Source organism: Peromyscus californicus, unplaced genomic scaffold, assembly GCF_007827085.1.
Source record: "Peromyscus californicus insignis strain IS unplaced genomic scaffold, ASM782708v3 Scaffold_11__1_contigs__length_118956290, whole genome shotgun sequence".
Lineage (NCBI taxonomy): Eukaryota > Metazoa > Chordata > Mammalia > Rodentia > Cricetidae > Peromyscus > Peromyscus californicus.
Window position 1 is genome coordinate 61,184,238 of NW_026294402.1, and position 12,791 is coordinate 61,197,028.

The window sequence follows — 12,791 nt, forward strand, 5'->3', positions numbered from 1 at the left end:
AAAAGGACTGAGATCCTCTTACTACTTCCTGTCTCTTATTTGTCCTTAGTCCTCCAAAACCTCTATGGTTAATTTTGGTCAGCTAGTGGCTAGCTCCACCCTCTGACTCAAAGCAAATTTTATTGTCAGAATGTCATCAAAAGATCACAAACAGATCTGGCAATCCCATTTTTGTGAATCTATCCTATGAAAAGAAGACAATATCAAAGCCAGGTGAGGTGCTGAATTCCTTTAAACCCAGAAGAGGCAGAAACAGGCAGATCTCTGAATTCAAGGCCAGCCTGGTCTACAAAGAGAGTTCCAGGACAGCCAGGGCTATGTAGAAGAACTCTGTCTCAAAAAACAAAAAATGTAGCTGGGAGGTGGTGGTGCATGCCTTTAATCCCAGTACTCAGGAGCCAGAAGCAGGTGGAACTCTGTGAGTTTGAGGCCAGCCTGGTCTACAAAGCGCGTTTTAGGACAGCCAGGACTGTTTCACAAAGAAACCTTGTCTTGAAAAAAAAAAAAAGAGGAAGAAGATATTAAAATTGTTTCCTGATGGTGTCAGTTCCTCTTTTTTTTTTTTCAGGTTATAGGTCTCTTATATCTTTGGGCTTATCTCTAGGACATGCCAATACTTACCTTAAATAGAGAAACATTTGTAATGGATGGTAGATGAGCAAGCTGACCTCCAGAAGTCATTTTAATTTTCATCTTTCTAGTGGTAGGTCCTATTACTAAAAAAATCTATGATCACCCAGTTAGTGACCATATAGCCCAGTCTCCCTTATGACTAGGTGTAACCATATAACTGTTAGCCAATAGCATATAAGTGAAGGATTGTCTACAACCTCCTTGACTTGTTCATCTGGAAATTTTGACCCCAATAAATACTAGAGAATATCTATTTGATTCTTTGTTGTCGCTATTGTTTTAAATGTAGTCAATTCTCTCTCTCTCTCTCTCTCTCTCTCTCTCTCTCTCTCTCTGTGTGTGTGTGTGTGTGTGTGTGTGTGTGTGTGTGTGTGTGTGTGTGTGTTCACGGTTGCTCATTGAGACTTGTCTTTTTTGGACTTCATTGTAGGATTCAGCAGAGTTCACGGAGCATGGGAATAACAAGGGGTGTTTCGCATTTTGCTAGAAACTGATAAAAATCTTAGTCAGTGGATTTGTCTGGGGTGTAGGGAAGAATGAATGGGCAGCTGTGAGTTTCAGATGCCATTTACTCCTTCCTCATAAATTTCTTGAGTTCCAAATGAGCAGGACTTGATTTAGTCTCATCTTTCAGAAGACTAAAAATTGTGCTTATTCCTGGCCTCTGATTATATGTATTTGGCTCAGAATAAACTATTATATTTCCTTAAAGCACAAAGTGGGTCATAAATCAACATTATTACTCAATACATTGATGTGGGTGTTAGGTACAGCAGGGCTGGGAAACTTTAGCTACAAGCTTCAGATTTCTTTTTCAGTGCTGAAGTTCGCAGCTAGCGTTTTACAAAAGCCAAGCTAGTACTGTACACACTGGGGTACAGCCCCAGCTCCCTGATGTTTCTTTCCTATGGCATCCTTAACTTTAAGGTTTGGGGAGGCTAAGGGGTACACTAAGTTTTATCTGATAGCCATAATATTAGGTAAATGTAGACGAAATTCTAAACAGTCTTCGTAAATAAGAAACACAGGGCCAAATACAGAGGAAATAGCCAAAGAGATCAGAACAAGAGCCACGACTAGCTTTAGCTTACCACCAGCAGTAGCTTCCCCAGAGGGAGTTTTTTCCTGCCTCACTTGTGTTTTTATTGCCTTTCTGTTCTGCCTTCTCATTGGCTCTAAGCCCAGCCACATGACTTCCTCTTCACTGCTTGTCTATACAGACCTCCAGGTCTCCATGGTTGGTACTGGGATTAAAGGTTCATGTCACCACGCTTGGCGGTGTCCTTGACCACACAGAGACTCTGCCTGCCATGTGATCGGATTAAGGGTGTGTGCTACCACTGCTGGACTTCTGCTTAATGGCTATTTGACCTCTGATCTCTAGGTAACTTTATTTATTAACATACAAATAAAATATCACATTTCATCACAAATAAAATATCACCACAGGTAAGATACAGAGAATGGAAGTAAATGGCTCCTAAAGATCATAAGACAGTGCAAGACAATTAGGCTCTAGACCTGCGACATTCGATATCTAGAATCACTGAAATTTTAATCTGTCAAACAGCCTTGTAAAATGTTTAATAGAGGTATGGTTGTCTTTTTTTTTTTTTTTTTTTTTTTCCAAAACAAGGTTTCTCTGTGTAGATTTGGAACCTACTCTGGAACTCGATCTGTAGATCAGGAAGGCCTCAAACTCACAGAAATCTACCTGCCTCTGCTTCCACTGCCCAGCTATGGTTGTCTTTTTTAAAACATATTTTTTTATTGATTCTTTGGGAATTTCACATCATGCACCCCAATCCCACTCATTTCCCAGCCCTTCCATGTCTGCCCTCCACCCTTGTCCACCCTTGTAATTCCCCCCCCCCAAAAAAAAATAAAAGGTAAGATTGTAGGAGTCCTGCTTCAGCCTGTCAAAGGGTTCTTGAGGGGAGGAGTGAGGAATGAGAAAGTATTAGATAGAAATATAGACAGAGACTACAAGAAAGACAGAGACACAGGATAGCTTTGGAAGGGCCCTGGGTCAATACCCAGCTGCCTCGACTTTATTCATGATGGGCTTTTTATACCTTAGCAAGGGGAGGGACAAAAGACATCCCCCTTTGAAGATCAAGGTATAAATTATCAACAAGTGTAGTTGACCCTTCAAAACACTGGTACCCATGCCTTTGGCCAAATCATCCCATTATGCAGCCCTGCTGGGCAAAGCAAGCCCAGACTTTCTGACCTTGAGTAAGGCCTTACTAGGGAGCCTCTGGGGGCCCCCACATAAGATTTTTTTTTTTTTTTTTTAAAAAAAAGCACATCTCACCGAGCTCTCTGGGCATCAACCCGCTCCTCTATCAATCCCAGCCTTGTCTCACTCAGCTCAGTCACCGCTGTCGCTGTCACTATACTGGTAACACTCCATTTACTCCGTCTTTCCCGCCCCTCCACCACATACTCCTTTGTTGTAGTGGTACTGGGTGCTGTGGTGTGTCAACCAGCTATCATTCCAACGAGTTGTTGGTCTGGTTCAGGGCCTCTCTGCTGCACCCTTGATACTGGGCCATCACAGAGAATCCTCTCAGTTATCCTGCTGTTGTCCAGAGTCATAGAGATCCTGCGGCTATGGTTCTGCAGGACCAGCTCCTGCATGTGCTAGCAGCTCATAGATGGGGTAGGAGTTGGGATGGACCAACTCAGCGCCCTGGATCTGAGCGGTAGCTGAGTTGTCAGCCTGATCTCCTCTGTGCCTTCCCTTCTTCCCCCATGCAGCAGCCAGTGAGGGCCTAGGCCAGTTCTCCTGTATTGGGCAAGAGGCAGGGCCAGCTCTTTCAGGCCTATGCCACGAGGGGCGGGGCCAGCTCAGCATGGTATTTGGACATCAACACGGCCTCAGGTGGCAACCCAGACCACAGATATCCGCATGGTGTTTGGTGGAAACGCAGCTTCAGACATCAATACAGACCCCGGCTGCTTTGATAGGACCACAGACCCAGACATAGTGGTAGCCTAGGCCAGGACTGTGGCCTCAGGTGGCAGCACAGGACAATCAGATCAATTTGGCCCCCAGCGGCAGCACAGCCTCTGGAATATCAACAAGGTCTCAGGCAGCAGTCCAGACCATGGACATCCAAATGGCTTTTGGTGGTAACACCAGCCACGGACATCAACACAAACCCCAGCTGCTATAGGTCCATGGACCTAGACATGGCCCTCAGTGGTATCCTGGACCCAGATATCACCATGGCCTCATGTGGTTGCTCAGGCTCCTCATATCTGCCTGTTCCTCACCTCTGTAGAGTCTCTAGTTCCACCTCTCTCCACAGGGCACTAACTACACCAATTCACTTTCTCTTCCATCTCTCCATCACATATTTGCTCATCATAGTGGCCTCCTCATGTGCTGGGGTGGGTGCTTGGGTGGCTTCTGGCCAAGCTCCCGGGCTGTGGAGCCTGGGGTTGGCGCTTCATGGTTGTTTTTTGGAATTTCATTTCACAATACTTTCTTTTTTAAACATTTATTTATTTATTATGTATATAGTGTTCTGTCTGCATGTATCCCTACAGGCCAGGAGAGGGTACCAGAGCTCATTACAGATAGTTGTGAGCCACCATGTGGTTGCTGGAAATTGAACTCAGGACCTCTGGAAGAACAGCCAGTGCTCTTAACCGCTGAGCCATCTCTCCAGCCCCACAATACTTTCTAGGTTCTTTAGTTGGTCTTAAAGTTAAATTGAGGTAAGACAGATTAACAGGAGAAAACTGCTGTCCAGGAACTTGCTCTGTAGACCAGGTTGGCCTTGAACTCAGAGATCCACACAGCCAGGAGAAAATTTTTATTTATATTACATGATGCTCAAAGAAAGGCCAGATATTGAACTTATTATAGTATGCTGAACTACAGTATGGAATTGGGGCTGGTGTATGGGAGAAAGAGTGGGGGTGGTGGGGCAGGGAGAGGGAGAAGTGGGAGGGGAGGTGGGTGTGGTAAGGCCTGGGAACTCTCACAGGCCTGCTTCTTTGATCTATTCCTCTCTTCCAGATTCTGAAATTTTCATCGTTTGAAATATTTCTTAATATTGTCCCATACTTCAGAAAGCCCCCCTTTTAATCCTAGTTGATCAGACACTATTTCCCTGTAGCCCAAACTGGCCTAGAACTCGTGTAACTCAGATTGATCTTGAAGGTGCAATCCTCCTGCCTCTGCCTCCTGAGTGTTAAGACTACAGATCTGTCCTGGTTGGCTCAGCAGCTCAGTAAGCCCAAGTCAGAATATAAAAAATGTAGTAACTAGGAGGGGCACTCAGTCCTCTGGAAAGAAGCATCACTATGGAGAAGGACAGGGCAGGGCAGATACATCTTGATAAGAAGTTTTTCTTTGTTTGGGGGTTTTGGGTGTTTTTCCTTTTTTTTTTAAAGGGGGCAATGGGGAGACGGTAGCCCTGGGGATCGAAGAGGTGGTGTCTAAGATCCAAGAACTGACTGAACATGGAGGAAGGGTAGGGGACAGAGAAGTTGACAGTGTCTATTATTTTAACAGTTTTCTTAGAGCTTGGCTTTCTGTGTATTTTCATTAGCTCGCACTGATAAGAAAGCAGGACTTGGTTTGTATTCTAGGCCTCCAAGAGTGGCAGAGTTGTTCTTAAACCCCAGCCTTGCTGTTTATTAGTTGGTGACTCTCACCGAGTTACTTCCAAATCCAGGCTCACTTTCTATATATATATATATATGTGTGTGTGTGTGTGTGTGTGTATACACATATATATACATACACACACACACACATATATACACACACACACATATGGAAATGTGTATACATATGTGCATATGTATATATGTTTGTATAGACATACACACATGTGCCTTTTAAGGGGACATTTCATATTAAAATCATAAGACTCGTATTTCATTCACCATTCCATACTTACATTTCTCAATTTCCCACTTCCCACTTCTTTTGCATTATTTTTCTTACTGGTTTATTTTAGTAAGTTCTAAATTATAGCTCCAGAGAAGGTTCACCTTGCAGCCTGTAGTGGGGATAAAAGATGTCAATGCATATGAATGGCTCAGCACAGAGCCCAGCACGTTGCTGGATAATCTCAGTGGTTTCAAACGTTCAAGTCATTCAAGTCAAAGAGAAGAGAAACCTCAGCTTGACTTGAACAGAGAATTTCACAGGTAGACGCTGTGGTAGGTCCAGACCTGGCCAAGGGTGTTAGCTTTAATTCCTGAGAGGAAATAGCCAACAGAAACAAGTGGAGTGAGGAAGGACTGATTCTGGCTCCACGGTAAGGCGGAGATCTCTGCTGAGGAAGTTCTGACTCTGGCTCACAGCTCAGAGATCTTGTCTATGGTTAGCTCTCCCTGTTGGACCTGAACCACGGTAAGGCGGAGATCTCCGCAGAAGGCTTGTGGAGCAGAGCTTCTCACCTCGACTCTTCCTGCTTTGCACTTCTTCTGCATTGTTTCTCTCAGAACTTACTTCAGTAACTTCTAAATTATCCCCCAACGACGCCTTCTACGTCAGACAGACAGGTTGGCAGGGCGGGGCCTTCCCTTCCCTTCCTTGTTGCTTTGGCTTTCTCAAAGCTTCTGGTGCCAAAGGCAATCCTGAAATGAAAGGCGTTTCCTTTTTCAGACAACTGGTAATTAAAAATAATGATCTACTGAGTGTTGGCTGTGAGCCAAGCAATGAGGTTAGGAATCTTACATGGATTCTTTAATCTTTACAATAACCCTGTAAGTAGGGATTACCTCAGATTTATGGAGTTGTATATGCTCATTTTGGTTTTTAAATAAAATGTTTGGAAAAAATGTTTCAAGGGGTTTTACAGCTCAGATGTACAAGAGGCCACAGGTTCAATTCCCCGTACCAAGAAAAATGAGGAGGAAGAGGAGGGAGGGAGAAGAGGCAGAAGAAATGGGGGGAGGCTTGGAACATCAATAAAACATATCAGCTGTCATTGCTGCTATTATTTTTCATAAAAGACAGGAGAAGCAGAGGGGAAGATTGGTTGAATTACTCATTTGAAGTCATGGGGCTAGAATGTTGATGCAGGATCTGGGGTAAACATTCTTTAGCCTGTGTTAGAGCTCCACTGTGTCCCACAAAATCTTGACTGAATTGACAATCATTAATTGATTAACATGCTAATCAATTAGAATTCTGTCATGAAAATGTAAACCCCATGGTAACCTGATCATCCAACAAATGCAACCCCAGTTTTGAAATAGCACGTTTCCCCGCCCCACAGATATGCTTCCTGAACATATTTCAGTTTGTATGCATCCCCTAAGCAACTTCACAAGACTTGACTACTTTCCAGACCCATCCACCGCACTTTGTCACACACCATAGTTTTATGGAGATGAGGTACCCTCTCTGAGATGGAGATAAGGATGGACACTTGTAACACAAATTTTAGAAGGTCTTATTAATAAAAAAAAAAAAACCGGAGCCAGATATTGAGGTGAAAACTGAAAGATCAGAGAAACAGAACAAGCCACAGCCAACCTCATCTCACCAACTCCTCAGCTGATCTTGTTTCCTCAGACTGAAAGCTTCTGAGTCCTCACCCAAAGAGATCTCAGCTGAACTGCTGCTAAAAGCCTAAAAGCTTAAAAGCCTCTAGTTCCCGGTCCTCACGCCTTTCATACCTTTCTGCTTCCTGCCATTACTTTCTGGGATTAAAGGTGTGTGTCTTTCCCAAGCAAGACATGAGATCTCAAGTCCTGGGATTAAAGGTGTGTTCCACCAGGCCTGGCTCTGTTTCTAGTGTAGCCTTGAACTCACAGAGATCCGGATGAATCTCTGCTTCTGGAATGCTAGGATTAAGGGTGTGTGCCACCACTGTCTGGCTTCTATGTCTAATCTAGTGGCTATTCTGTTCTCTGACCCCAGTTAAGTTTTATTAGGATACACAATATATTGGGGGACATGATATATCACCACAGACACTGATCCAATCCTGAGCAGTCAGCACTGTGTCCTTGGGGTTTAGGTCCTTTCTAAGGATGGAAATGGTGAGGGGTAAAACTCGGGGGCTGCCACCCTCTACAGCTGCCATCCACCTATAGGAAGGAAGCTAGTCTGGGCTGAGAGAAATCAAAGCCAACAGCATAGCAAAGGAAGCATAGACGTGAGTTCTGGTTGTTCTGAAGCTCTCGAAGTGGTGGGTCACCGCTCCACTCACTCAACAGTTCTCTTTGTCTGGATCCCTGGCGCTAAATCTCCTTCAGTTTTACCTAAGCAAGCGCTGTTGAGTTTCTGTTCCTTGCTGCCGAGAGTCCTGGATCTGGATAATGTAGGCACCAGAGGGCTACAACTAAACTCGACTATCAGTTGATTCTGAGCACACTTTGGTTTATGCTGTTCCTTGTGCCTTGAATGTTCTCTGTTCTCACATGTCCAGAGTGACTGCTCAATTTCAAAACTCCACCTCTCATTAAAGGTCTCTGATCCTACCTGCTAGCATTCAGCTACCACTCTTAAGCCTTCTATTTCTCTAAAGGGAGGAAAGGGGATGGCTTTCTTTGTGTGCCCAGAGTTTCCTGATGTGTGCTATGATTATTCGTGTGTTTAGCCTCTAGAACAAGGACTTGCCTTGTTTATCTACTCAGTCATGGAGAACTCTATAAATCCTCTCCCCTTGTCCCTGTGGCTGTGGTGGTATTGTGTTCCCCAAAGTATTGTGCACCCTTATAAACTTATCTGGAGTCAGAGAACAGAACAGCCACTAGATACAGAGGCTAGAAAATGGTGGCACTCACGCCTTTAATCCTAGCATTCCAGAGGCAGAGATCTACCTGGATCTCTGTGTGTTCAAGGATACAGCCAAGCATGGTGACTCACACCTTTAATCCCAGGGAGTGATGGCAGATAGCAGAAAGGTATATAAGGTGTGAAGACCAGAAACTAGAAGCTTTTAGCTGGTTAAGCTTTAGGCTTTGAGCAGCAGTTCGGCTGAGATTCATTCTGGATAAGGACACAGAAGCTTCCAGTCTAAGTAAACAGGATCAGCTGAGGAATTGGCAAGGTGAGGTGGCTGTGGCTTGTTCTGCTTCTCTGATCTTCCAGCATTCACCCCAACACCTGGCTCCAGGTTTGGTTTTATTTATAAGACCTAAGATTCACGCTACATGTGGCACCACATTTCCCCCTGCACTTTCTTATTGTCCTTACTTGGCATTGATTTTTCCATTTCCTGCTATGGAGTGAGAAACCAATCACCTGTGTCTACCCCTAGCTTCTCTCTCTCTCTCTCTCTCTCTCTCTCTCTCTCTCTCTCTCTCTCTCTCTCTGTGTGTGTGTGTGTGTGTGTGTGTGTGTTTTCTTTTTTTCTCTTCCTTCCTTCCTTCTGGTGCTGGGGACTGGTACTCATAAAGCAAACATTCTACCACTGAGCTAAATCCCCAACTCCTTGGTTTTTGTTTCTTGACAAAGTCTTGCTCAGGCTAGGCTAAAACAAACATGATCCTCTTGTCTCAAGGTCCAAGTGCTGGGGCTACAGGGCTGTGCTGTCAAGCCTGGCTTACTATTTGTGTTTTGTTGAAGCAATACTAATAACCTGTTGTAAAAAATTAATAAAAAAAATGATTATTAGAGACCAGAGAGATGGTTCAGCAGTTAAGAGCACTTGCGGCTCTTCCAGAGGACCAGAGTTTAGTTCCTAGGATCCACATCAGATAGCTTGAAACTGTAACTCTAGCCCCAGAGGCCTCTCTCTGGCTTCCATGGACACCTGTATTCATATGCATGTATGCAGGATCCTTGAACAGTCCTGGAACTCTGACTAGGGGTGATGAGAGAATGAAGAAAGGGCAAAGACACACTCAGAAAAACTGGGGTTGGGTGACCTGGGCTCTCAAATGGAGAAGCCACAGCACTGGCAGCTCACAATGTTTATTAAATACAGTCGAACATAGCTGAACAGGGGGTGGGATTCAGTCAAACATAGCTGAACAGGGGGTGGGATTATTGCAAACAGTGGAACAGGGAAACAGGTTTAGCTAATCTTGGTAGGAGCAGTCTCTGCAGGGGAGTAATCTTCAGGTAGTAGGAAAGTTACCATGGACATTTTCTGTACATACTGTTAACGTTCACACTCAGACCCAAGGAAGGCTTTGCTAGACCTGGGGAAGACTTTGCCACTCTTATGGGGCTGAGACCTTGGGATCTGTGACATGTGTCAACAATACATATTCTCTTAAGATTTCACTCGCTTCCTACACACACACACACACACACACACACACACACACACACACACACACACACACACGTGCACGCACGCACATAGACACATATATACACTTAATTAAAAATAATAAAAGCTATTATTGTCAAGTATGATTATCATGTTATCATGTTGTAATCTTAGCACTCAGGAGGCTAGGGTAGGAGGATTGGGAGTTTGAGGCTAGTATGGGCTAGTATGAGTTTAGGCCAGTTAGAACAGCCTAAGAATACCCTAGCTTAAAAACAATTACGCCCTTAGGCTTTGCAGACACCCGCTGTCCCCTGTCGCTACTTGCTGCAGCCATGGTCAACCCCACAGTGTTCAACATCTCGGCTGATGGCGAGCCCTTGGGCCGCATCTCCTTCGAATTATTTGCAGACGAAGTTCCAAAGACAGCAGAAAACTTCCACGCTTTGAACACTGGAGAGAAAGGATTTAGATAGAAGGGTTCCTCCTTTCCAGAATTATTCCAGGATTCATGTGCCGGGGTGAGTGACTTCACATGCCATAATGGCACTGGCGGCAGATCCATCTACGGAGAGAAATTTGAGGATGAGAACTTCATCCTGAAGCATGCAGGTCCACGGCAAATGCTGGGCCGAACACAAATGGTTCCCAGTTTTTTATCTGAACCGCCAAGACTGAGTGGCTGGATGGCAAACACGTGGTCTTCGGGAAGGTGAAAGAAGACACAAACATTGTGGAAACCATGGAACGTTTTGAGTCCAGGAATGGCAAGACTAGCAAGAAGATCACCATTTCTGACTGTGGACAACTCTAATTCTTTTGACTTGTGGGCTTCTTACCCACCAGACCATTCCTTCTGTAGCTCAGGAGAGCACCCCACCCCATCTGCTCGTAGTACCCTGTAATCTCTGCTCTCACTGAAGTTCTCTGGGTTCCATATCCTCCTCATTCCCCTCCAAGTCCAGCTGGATTGCAGAGTTAAGTTTATGATAATGAATAAAAACTAAGTAAGAACTGTTAACAAACAAAACAAAACAAAACCAATTACGCCCTTAAACCAAGCACCTACCGGCAACCCCAGTACTTGGAAGTAGGGGAAAGAAGATCAGGAGTTCAAGCCCAGCCTCAGCTACATAGCAAGTTCAAGGGTAGCCCAGGCTTCATGAAACCCCGCCCTCCTTCAAAACCCAAAAGAAATAGCAAAATCATTTTTTAACCAAAAGTAAAATGATTATTGTATTCCAGGCTTAGGCAATGTAAAGGAAGTTTTTACTATTATTTAGAGGGTTGTCCTGATGGGAGTGTTATTTCACTGAGAATAGAGTCCAGTTAGGAACTCTGTACGCTTTGTATGCAACAAGAAGGAATCTCATTTCTAAAAGAAGTGCTTGCCAATCTTGGGTCCTATTTTTGAGTCTCTGCTTCCTTTCAAACCTTTTTGGCAGATCAATTACCTGTTTGTTAGTGAAAAAAAAAAAGAGGTAATGAGTGTACTCTCATATGTAGACATATTTAACAAAAATTCTAGGAAACCTTTTGGCTTGGAGTGGTTTTTTTTTGAGAACACATTATTATGAGAATGTGTAACTTTTATATTTAGCCATGAACTCACTACTGTAACTCTACCACCTCGATAAAGTTCTCTGCGTTCAGCATATCTCCTTTCTCTGTTCTGTGAATATTGTTCAGTCTTTACTGTCTTTTAGTTTGTGTTATGTTGCTTTGTCATGCTGGCTATTTACCAGGCAGGTCTTTGTCTCCTAAAAATACATATCAGGTTGATACAGCCCTGACATTGATATGTAGCTAAGGATGACTCTGAATGCTTGATCCTCCTGCCTCCACATTGCAAGTGCTAAGATCATGGGCATGCTCCACTACACTGTGCTTTCTTAAAATTAATTTTAATTGGCCTGTAGGGTTAGTCGGTTCCAAGTTTTCCTTCTCCCCAGAGACCATAGTGATGAGCACATTCAAGAGGGCCTGCTAAATTAGCTATTAAAAGTCTATAAATATCAAGGTACAATAAACATCCCACCCTTCCTGACATCCTTCTTCCCTGGAGGGGCAGTAATGTAGTATCAACAAGTTTCAGAAATTGAGCACCTAACCTTACAATTCAGCTCTGTCTCTCTGTCTCTGTCTCCGTCTCTGTCTGTCTGTCTGTCTGTCTCTCTCTCTGTGTGTGTGTGTGTGTGTGTGTGTGTGTGTGTGTGTGTCTGTCTGTCTGTCTTTTTAAAGACAGGATCTTACTATAGCCCCAACTGGCCTGGAATTATGTAGACCAGGCTGGCCTCAAACCTGCAGCAGATCCTCCTTCTCCTGCCTCTGCCTCTGCCTCTTTAGTAACAACTAATAACACACATAGAGGGATGGACTCCACTATAGGGATAAGGGACACAATTCTTGACTGCTTAGCTTTGTTTTCACGTACATACTTTGAACCCCTTAAGTTCTAGCATTCTGTATTACAGATAGAAACTGTTTTATAGCCGGGCGGTGGTGGCGCACGCCTTTAATCCCAGCACTTGGGAGGCAGAGGCAGGCGGATCTTTGTGAGTTCAAGGCCAGCCTGGTCTAGATGAGCGAGATCCAGGAAAGGCGCAAAGCTGCACAGAGAAACCCTGTCTCGAAAAACCTAAAAAAAATAAAAAAAAAAACCAGAAACTGTTTTATAGATAGTAAAAGTATATGCAATAAATGATTGATATACTTTTAGAGGCTTTTCTTTTTCAAGTGGAAATATTATGACAAATCAAGTGTTAATAGCTATCTTGGGTTGGGAGTATAGCTCAGTTACAGAGTGCTTGCTTCATGTGCATGAGGCCCTGGGATTCCACCCTCTGCAAAAATAAGTAAATCAGTACAATAAGACAGACCTTTTAGGTTTCCTCCTCCATAGCCTTGCTGAGCAGGGTCAAGAACTCTGAGTCAGGTCACAGATACTGCAAACAA

At 44.0% G+C, this 12,791-nt stretch overlaps 1 pseudogene; it reads left to right on the forward strand.

The window, feature by feature from the left end:
• Nucleotides 1-10,171: 10,171 nt before the first annotated feature.
• Nucleotides 10,172-10,734, forward strand: LOC128104380 (peptidyl-prolyl cis-trans isomerase A-like; annotated as a pseudogene).
• The last annotated feature ends 2,057 nt before the right edge of the window (nt 10,735-12,791 follow it).